Genomic DNA, 8,871 nt, shown 5'->3' with positions numbered 1-8,871 from the left:
CATTTTTCTTCCCAAGCTTTGTGGTTTTCAATTTCTCAACTACTGGTCGGCTTTTAGTTTACATGCAGAACAGAATCTCCTCAACTTTTTGATTCCCTTAATAAAATATTCTATGAAAAACTAAGTCAATGTTTGAGTGAACCAAGAATATGATCTCATCCTTATTCTTGCCCCTGTGGTTGTTGAAATGCAGTTATATTTATAAGAATCTAAGTAATAAGCTTAAACATATTTTTTAACTAATGTGTTCCAAAAGTGATTGAGCCCAACTACAAATAAAGTAATATTTAAAACAATAAAGGTTCCTGAACACAACAGCACTAATACCATTGTAATATCTCAAAACTAAATTATATACTTCCTCCCTCCACCCTTCCCCATCCCTCCACTCCTCATCACGGAAAAGTAGTCTGGGAAAACAGATATTAGCTTAAATGTTGTTCACTTTATACCAACATATATAACCAAATAGGTATTTCTGAATTGACTTGAAAGACTGTTAATAGATTTAAATGCAGAATTCTATATTCTATTATTTGAAAACTGTTGGATTGTGTATAGGATTGTAAAGCAATTTTAGAGTTAACCTCAAGGGGCTGGACTAGGCCACAGTTTGATTTCTGGAGGCTGCCCCCACAGAACCTCTGTTCTTAGCTCCAGGTAAGAACCCATCTCCTTAGAGAACCCCCTGAAAGGCTGGGAGGCCCAGGATCACCACTCTCAGTGTCTCTCTTCTGTGAATATCATAAGCCGCACTGTAGATCTCGATGCATCAGAGCTACCCCTCAATCGGCTGATAATTCTTAGGAGCCGAGAATTTTTTTTGTCAGGTAGTCACAGGGAAGACAATAGTTCCTAGGTTTGGTGGTGGCCTGCTGCAAGTCACTAAGCTTGTCTCAGTCCCGAGCACCTCCCTAACATGAATTCCAGCATCCTCCATCTTCCCCTCCAATAACGAACTTCATGGCATTGGGCCATGTGTAATGTAACTGACTCAATATGGAACTTAACCTAAAATTAGGTTGTAGTCAGCGACACAGTTTGTTGTGTGAATGAACATTAGGTACTGATGAAGTGAAAGATATAATGTGAACTTGGGCAGGAGTCTGGTTGAGTTTTCATGGCATGATATGCTTTTAAGCTGGAAGTATCCTCATATTTTTCAGATTTTACCTTAAAGATGTGAGAGTGGAGGCCCAGGAATATTAGGTGGCTCACACAGCAATTTTGGGGCAGAATCAGTATTGAGACCCAATTCAAGTTATCTGATGTCCTGTGCCAGATAAAAAGTTGTTTTGAACTAAAAAAATTATTAAGACTCTAGTTGCAATGAAAATTAGGTCTCCATTATGAAACATGGACCACTCTAGCAGGGGGTGATCTAAAGAAGTTTTCCATGCCATCCTCTGCCTGTCAATGTCACCTTAGCAGGGGTGGGCAAACTTTTTGACTCGAGGGCCACAATGGGTTCTTAAACTGGACCGGAGGGCCGGAACAAAATCATGGATGGAGTGTTTGTGTGAACTTATATAAATTCAAAGTAAAGGAACGGAGGGGAGAGCAAGAGAACCCTCCGCTCTTTCAGTTCCACAGGCCGGATAGAACAGCCGAATGGGCCGGATCCGGCCCGCGGGCCGTAGTTTGCCCACGGCTGCCTTAGAGTCAAGTGGATTGTGTTCAAAATAGCTACATTTCTCCCAGAAGCCAGTTTGTTGGGGCGGGGGGGGGGGGGGGGAATAATATAGGCCAAGGTTCCAGCCAGTTCGAAGCATGCTGATTGTAGGTAGCTATACTTATTAGAACAGTTGAAGGAGAATGTCATAAAAATAAAAGTCTCCCACAAGTAGAGCACTATTTCTTTGGATTTAGAATGGTGGAAGCTGAAAACAAAAATAACTGAACGCTTCCTCTAACGTTTCTTTAAAAAAGTCCTAGCAAAGGAAAAGAATTTTCTTCAGTGGTTTCTAAGTAATAACTTTATATATGGTTGCAATTTTGGAGCATCTATAACTAAGTGTCATGTCCATCTTTTTGGCCAGTATCACATCATATTTCTTTTACTCCTTGTCCTTTCCCCATTAAAGTGAATGAAAAGAGCCTCTGTTCTATTTCATGCTTGTACCGAGATAGATGCACCTTTTAATTTCCTTGTTCCAAGACCATATGTTCATATGTAGGAACATTCAGAAAGCAGAAAGAAAGTTTCATCCTTGTTTGTTGCTGCTTTTGACTCTTGTGAGAAGCAAAGTCATTCTCACATTTTCCTGTTGAGAAGAATTGTCTGAGACTTGTTAAAAGCATCGTCCTGCAACTGGTTCTCAGAGATGTGTTTCTTCTGGAACTGCCCTGGATGGTCGTGGCCATGGCCCCGGCCAGGTGGAGAGCACTGAGAATGTGAGTGCCCTCCCAGCGGTGGTGTCGTAATCTGCACTTCCCTACCCCTCGTGCTTTCAGTGGCTCAGGGTTTCATATTTCTCCATTTGTTGTTTTTTGTTTTTTGTCTGAGTTAAATCCTTGTTGTGGAACCCTTACAGGGGTCCTCAAACTTTTTAAACAGGGGGCCAGTTCCCTGTCCCTCAGACCGTTGGAGGGCCGGACTATAGTTTAAAAAAAAAACTATGAACAAATTCCTATGCGCACTGCGGGCCCGGGACGAGTCGGCTGCTAAGCAGGACAGGCAGCGGCACCCGGCGGGCCAGATAAATGTCCTCGGCGGGCCACATGTGGCCCGCGGGCCGTAGTTTGAGGACCCCTGCTTAAAAGCTGACTGGAAAAAACACAAATATATTGAGCAGCCACATGTCAAAGGAGAAGCTTATTTGGCAACTCAGGAGAGAACCAGAATTCAGGTTTTTGCATCCGTTCTGTTAACCGGGGAGGATGCACAGTCGCTGCTGACAATGCTGCAGGAGGTGAAGACAGGTTCTCCCTTCCTTCTGCTCTCCAATCTCTTGCTTGAACCCAGTCAGAAGCCAGAAGTTTCTGAGCCACCCGAGCCCAGAAAACATAGTTGCCAGGTGTCACCTGCTGGGAATCAGAGCAGAACAAGGGAAGGGAGAGGCACAGATGGGATCTGAGGGCAAGCAGGCCAGGACGTGGGGAGTAGTATTGACCTGGGGGAGAATTAGGGCAAGCAATTGTCGAGGGGAGTGTTTGGGCAGGAAAAACAAACCTGATGGGATCCATTCAGAGTAGTAGAGTCAGGGCACTGTTCTTAGAGTTAGAGCTGAGGACTGTCAGGCCACTTTCTTTCTTTTTTTTTAAAAATATATTTTATTGATTTTTTACAGAGAGGAAGGGAGAGGGATAGAGAGTTAGAAACATCAATGAGAGAGAAACATCGATCAGCTGCCTCCTGCACACCCCCTGCTGGGACTGTGCCTGCAACCAAGGTACATGCCCTTGACCGGAATCGAACCTGGGACCCTTCAGTCTGCAGGCTGACGCTCTACCCACTGAGCCAAACCGGTTAGGGCCAGGCCACTTTCTGTTGTGGGAGTCCAGGTCCATCAGAAGGAAAGGATCTTACTCACGGGGCGGCCTTCTCATTTCACCTTAGCAGCCAGACAGGCGTTTTTAGTAGAAATACCTCAGCTTACTTACCAGACAGTCAATGCCTCAACAGAGCACCCCCCCGCCCCCCCGCCCGCCGCTTCTCTGTCCCCAGTTTTTGTCTGGGGTCTGTTTCAATGTCTGATCTCGCTCACTGCCAGTGCGATCAGCATGCAGCAGTTCCTGTGGGCAAGTTCAAAAAAATAAGCAACCACCAGTGACATTAACTGTGTAAGAATAAAAAATGAGAGCAGATGTTCCTCGGCGAATGTTTATTTCCTATGGAGAAATAAACTCGGTTCACATTTTCAGGCTCCCCTCTGGACAATAAGATGGTGAATTTGGAGTCAGTTAATGACTGAGGAATTTGGATTATTTCTTTCAAAGCACAAAACTCTTTAAGGGCCAGCATATAATGGAATCTGTGATGTGTGCCTAAAATAAACTATTATAGAAGTCATAGTCGGCATGCGACTCTAGGAATTCACACAGTGGAAAGTTGTCTAAGGGGATTTGCATGCTCCTTCAACATGGACTTGGGAGGGTGCTCACCTGGAGCCAATCCAGAGACCCCGGAATGAGAAGACAGGCAGTGTGCCGCAACCACCTGGCCACCCACCTTTGCAGGAACCCTGAGGCCTTTGGAAGTGGTGATGAAGAGCTGACCCACATAACATTTTCTGGCAGTGAGCTTGGATTTAACTTCATTTCTTGCTTAACAAGTTCTTGTGTTTCAGACAGATGTAACCTTTTCCTTTTGCTTCCTGACTGAGGACACTGTGAGGTGTTCCAGCTAACTTTTGTAGATCTGTCATTGGTATTTTCGCCAGCTTTGTTTTTTTTTTAAAAAAATCTACATATTGCCTTCTCCATTCAATCCATCATTTTATACTTGAAAAGGTCATGGTTCTCTCCTCAGGAACTTCGGAGAAATCCTTGAATGTGATTTATCTTATGTTACATGGCCTGATAGAGATTCTCGGGTAGCGAGGCCTATTAGTTCTTTGTAAGGTCATTCCCCCGATGACTAGAGCAAAATGAGTACCAATTGTGCGTGTTTGCATTTGAAGCGTTTTCCTGATGATTTAAAGGGAGTCAAGGGCATGACTGGTTTCTATGCGATGATTCATGAGGGTTCCACAGGTGATGTACGGAAGTCTTTCCTTGTAGGTGCTAGAATGTTAATAATAGCACTTAAGCTCAATTCTGCTCCTCCAATATTCAGTATAAAGAAAAGCCTGTGCCCAAATATTTAATATTTTATTATATTCATAATCTGTGGTTGTTTAAAAATCCTTTGATGTGTTATAAGTGTTTCCCCTTTAAAGTTCTCAGGGATATTAATTATTACTGACATAAGGTATTAAAAGCCTAGGTATTATCTTTTTTTTTTTTTTTTTAAATCACAGTATTTGAAAATAATGTTCAGTGAATTTCAGAGCAATTTTATCTATAGTCTTTAATACTGGACAATGTTTAGTAGCTGGCCAGGCAAATTTTAGGAAAAATGATTCTATGAAGTAAAATAATTTGTTTTCATATCTAGGAAGACACTTTGAGGGAGACCGGTTTTGGTTATTTGATTTCTCAGTAATAAAGACAAAGTTAGGTATTATATAAGAAGCATTGATACTACCCATGCATTTGTAAAATTTCATTACTTTCCCATTTTATAATTTCAACCACCTAAAATACGTCAATATATGTTTTCTGTTCTTTCTAAATTTATCTCACCTCAAAGATTAATTTCAACCACAATCTTTTGTTCAAGAAGCACTTCTTGTATTTGTCCTATGTGAACTGTCCCATGTGGATTGCTGGGAATGTAACACTGGACAAGACAGAAAGTCCTACCTCAGAGTTCCCAAGTAGAGCGAATCTCCTAAGCTCTGCTAATAGGATGGAAACGGCTGATTGTAGAGGAGAAGCTTGCTAAGAGGTAAAAGGTAACTGTATTAAATAAAGTTCAGGGATGTGTGGTAGCCCTGAGACCATTCTTTCTCTGGCCTTGTGTCCTGAATGGTTTTTCCGGTTTCCCACACACTCTGTGGCCAAGGCCCTCTTTAAACAAGGCATGAGTTTGCAAGGCTATTTAGCATTTGACTCTATCTCAAGTCTATCATAAGGCACCAACACAAGGACTAAAACTAGAACCTGGGTCTTACACTCAGGGCTCAAACAGTCATTTTTAATGAGCCCCAAAAATTACCCAGAAGGACTAGGGAAAGAAATGGAAGGAAATCAGATTACCACCTGACTTGATGTGCTGATGGCCTCCTGTGGTCGATGTCTTTGGGATGCTTATGTGGCCCTCACTCATGACTAGGAACATGGTTGTTCCTCTTTACTATGGAAACCAGAGCCTGCATTCCATTAGTTATTATCTTTCCTGTTTGCAGTTCCTGGGTTAGTGTTGCTGTCTTAGCCATGACAGTGACTGAGGCAAAGATCAGAACTTGTTTCTAAATGATGCTTAGAGGTCACATTTTCAAAATATTTTTAAAAATTAACTAATTATAAGGACATTTTCCTAGAAAGTTTACAGATTAGGCTTCCCCTCAGAAATGTGGCCCCGATGAATTACAGGAGAGAAATTTGTTCTTAGTTGTTCCCAGATGATAAATATCTCTGTTGTTATTTATGCGTGGTGAACTAAATATAAGGGAAGACGTTTTGTATTGTCTAATAATTTAAATAATTTGAATTACATTTTTTGAATCAGATTTTTGAAGTAGCTCCAGTGGTATCACCTTTGTTGGTTTATTGATAATCTTCAAAACTAATATTCTGACTACCCTCCTCTGAAGGAAAGAGTTTGACTTTTTTCTTTCTCAATGCCCTTCTCCCTTGAAAGTAACATGGTGTCATAGAATTAGGGTTGGACTAGTGTTTGGAAGCTTGCATTTTTGTCTGGCCTCCATTGTTTACTCATAGAAAATCTCCAAAGCTCTTTGATTTCAATTTCCCCATCAGTAAGATGGTGCTAATAATACGAACTCATGCAACTCAGAGTCTCCCCTGGGAGAGTTCATATAAATGGATTTTTAGAACTGCAAAGTATGATATAAATGTAAGGAATTACAATTATTAGTCTCTGGTCTAATACAAGGTCATACATGCATGTGCAAAGAGGTTCACCATGTAAGTCACCTCTGCCCGCTGTTTCCCAGTTCTTCAGTTTTCTCTTTTCACTGCCCAGAGGCAACCACTGTTCCTGGTGAGTGTTAGACACCTTCCGAGGACACTGATCTATCAAGAGAATTTACCAAGCACATGAACGAGACCCAGGGCCTCCTTCGTGGGAGAACACATGTTTATTTTCAGTGGGATATAGTTCTCAGTGTGTGATATAGCTCAAGACTGAAGGAATGCAGCTTAATCATTTTCTTTTTTAAAATATATTTTATTGATTTCAGAGAGGGAGGGAGAGAGAGAGAGAAATGTCAATGATGAGAGAGCATCACTGATCAGCTGCCTCCTGCATGCCTCCCACTGGGGATGGAGCCTGCAACCTGGGCATGTGACCCAATCGGGAATCAAACCATGACCTCCTGGTTCGTAGGTCGATGCTCACCCCCTGAGCCATGCAGGTTGGGCTCATTTACCTATTTCAAATAGAAAAAAGAGTAGAAATCTGCATGCTGTTAGTTTGCTGAACCAGTGTTGTTTTTTTTTTGTTGTTGTTGTTTTTCAGATAAAAGTTGAAGTTCACGGAGCTTCAACTGAAAGAATGGAGAATATGGCCTTTCAGTCACAGAAACAATTTCACACCACACAGTATTATTTCTTGTAAAAGCTTTTGCTCTCCTTTCTCATTTCTAGATCACTGGATGACAGGTCTGGCAGAAACAAAGAGCAGGTGGGATGACATGTATTTGTGGATTTTAGGTTATAGTTTGGTTTTCACATATTGCTGTGTCTTATTTTCCAGGCTTGCCTTCCTTTCATAGGTCCAACACTTCTATTTAACATAATGATTAGATTCGAGACCTGCAATTCAGTCAAGATGTAGCCCAGGTCAGCGTACTTCTATTATCACAGCTGGGGCTGCAATCCCATTGCCTGTACCAGAACAGTGAGCATATTCATCTCGGCCATGCCATCCTGGGCAATGTCAAACAGTCCTCACATTCTTTTCCAAGGAGCTGGTCTCCTACATTTTTTTGTTTTTTATTAGTTTAGGGCCCATGAGGGATGTATCAAATGTCTTCCAGATCTCTTACCCTTTAATTTGTCCACATTTGCCTTAGAGGTCATTTCTAACTGGATATGATCTTAACAGCTAAAAAAATAGTCAGAATATGAAGGGGCCAGGATAAGGGACACGAAAAGGGGAAATTTGAAAGGGAAACATAACCAGCTAGTTTTCACCTGCCCATAGGTAAAAGTTGATCATATTCATCATACTACTCATTAAATTCTATCTGTAAAATGGAGAAAGCATCTCTTTAAAACTTTTATGACTCCTGAGGCTGACAAATACACTTGCTATGGATTTTGGCCACTAAAAACTAGCTCAACCTAGGGGGAGGAGAGGGATCTTACTGATTAGTAGTCAAAGAGAGTGAGAATAGGCCCATTATTTAAATATAAATAATGAGGAATTAAAGACACTGTAGAGACTCAAGTGGGCTTAGAAATCTTAGGATTGTAGATATTGACTCAAGATATTATTTTGCTAAAGTATTACATCCCCTTTCTTGAGGGTGGTTCTGAAATAAAATCATATAGTAAAAGAATTCCCAGCAGAGAAATTTGTATTATGAGGACAAAATATAATTGAAAGGCTAAGGTCTTGAGTGAAGCAATGAATAATTTTTCTTTCTATAAAAATAAATGAGTGCAATGAAGGCCTGGGGAGGGGGATGAGACTGGGATGGAGGGGGTCATGAGGAAAAAGAGGGGACATCTGTAATATCTCAATAATAAAGATAAATTAAAAAAATCAATGAGATATAGCACAGTGATTACAGAAATACTTTACATATCTTCATGTAATAGTATGGTATGATTTACTTCCATTTATTTTCCAAAACTCACCAGAAAAATTTAAGCACTATTTCTGCAGTTTCAAAAATACAACTTGAATTAATTTTGCTTTGACACAGACATGTACAGAATCCAACGTTTTTCTCACTAGTCAGATATTCAAATGTTCATTGCCATAGTGACTTCATCACTGTGAGATTATGACTCCTCTCCTCTCCACTGGTCTGGGACCATCTTGGAGTCAGAAACATAGAAGAACTCAAACTCTGGAGATGTATAATTTTGGTTGGGATGAGTAGCTATTTCTCAACCCTCTTCTCTAGTAGACCA

Source organism: Plecotus auritus (assembly GCF_963455305.1).
Source record: "Plecotus auritus genome assembly, chromosome: 3".
Taxonomy (NCBI): domain Eukaryota; kingdom Metazoa; phylum Chordata; class Mammalia; order Chiroptera; family Vespertilionidae; genus Plecotus; species Plecotus auritus.
This window is presented reverse-complemented; position numbering follows the sequence as displayed.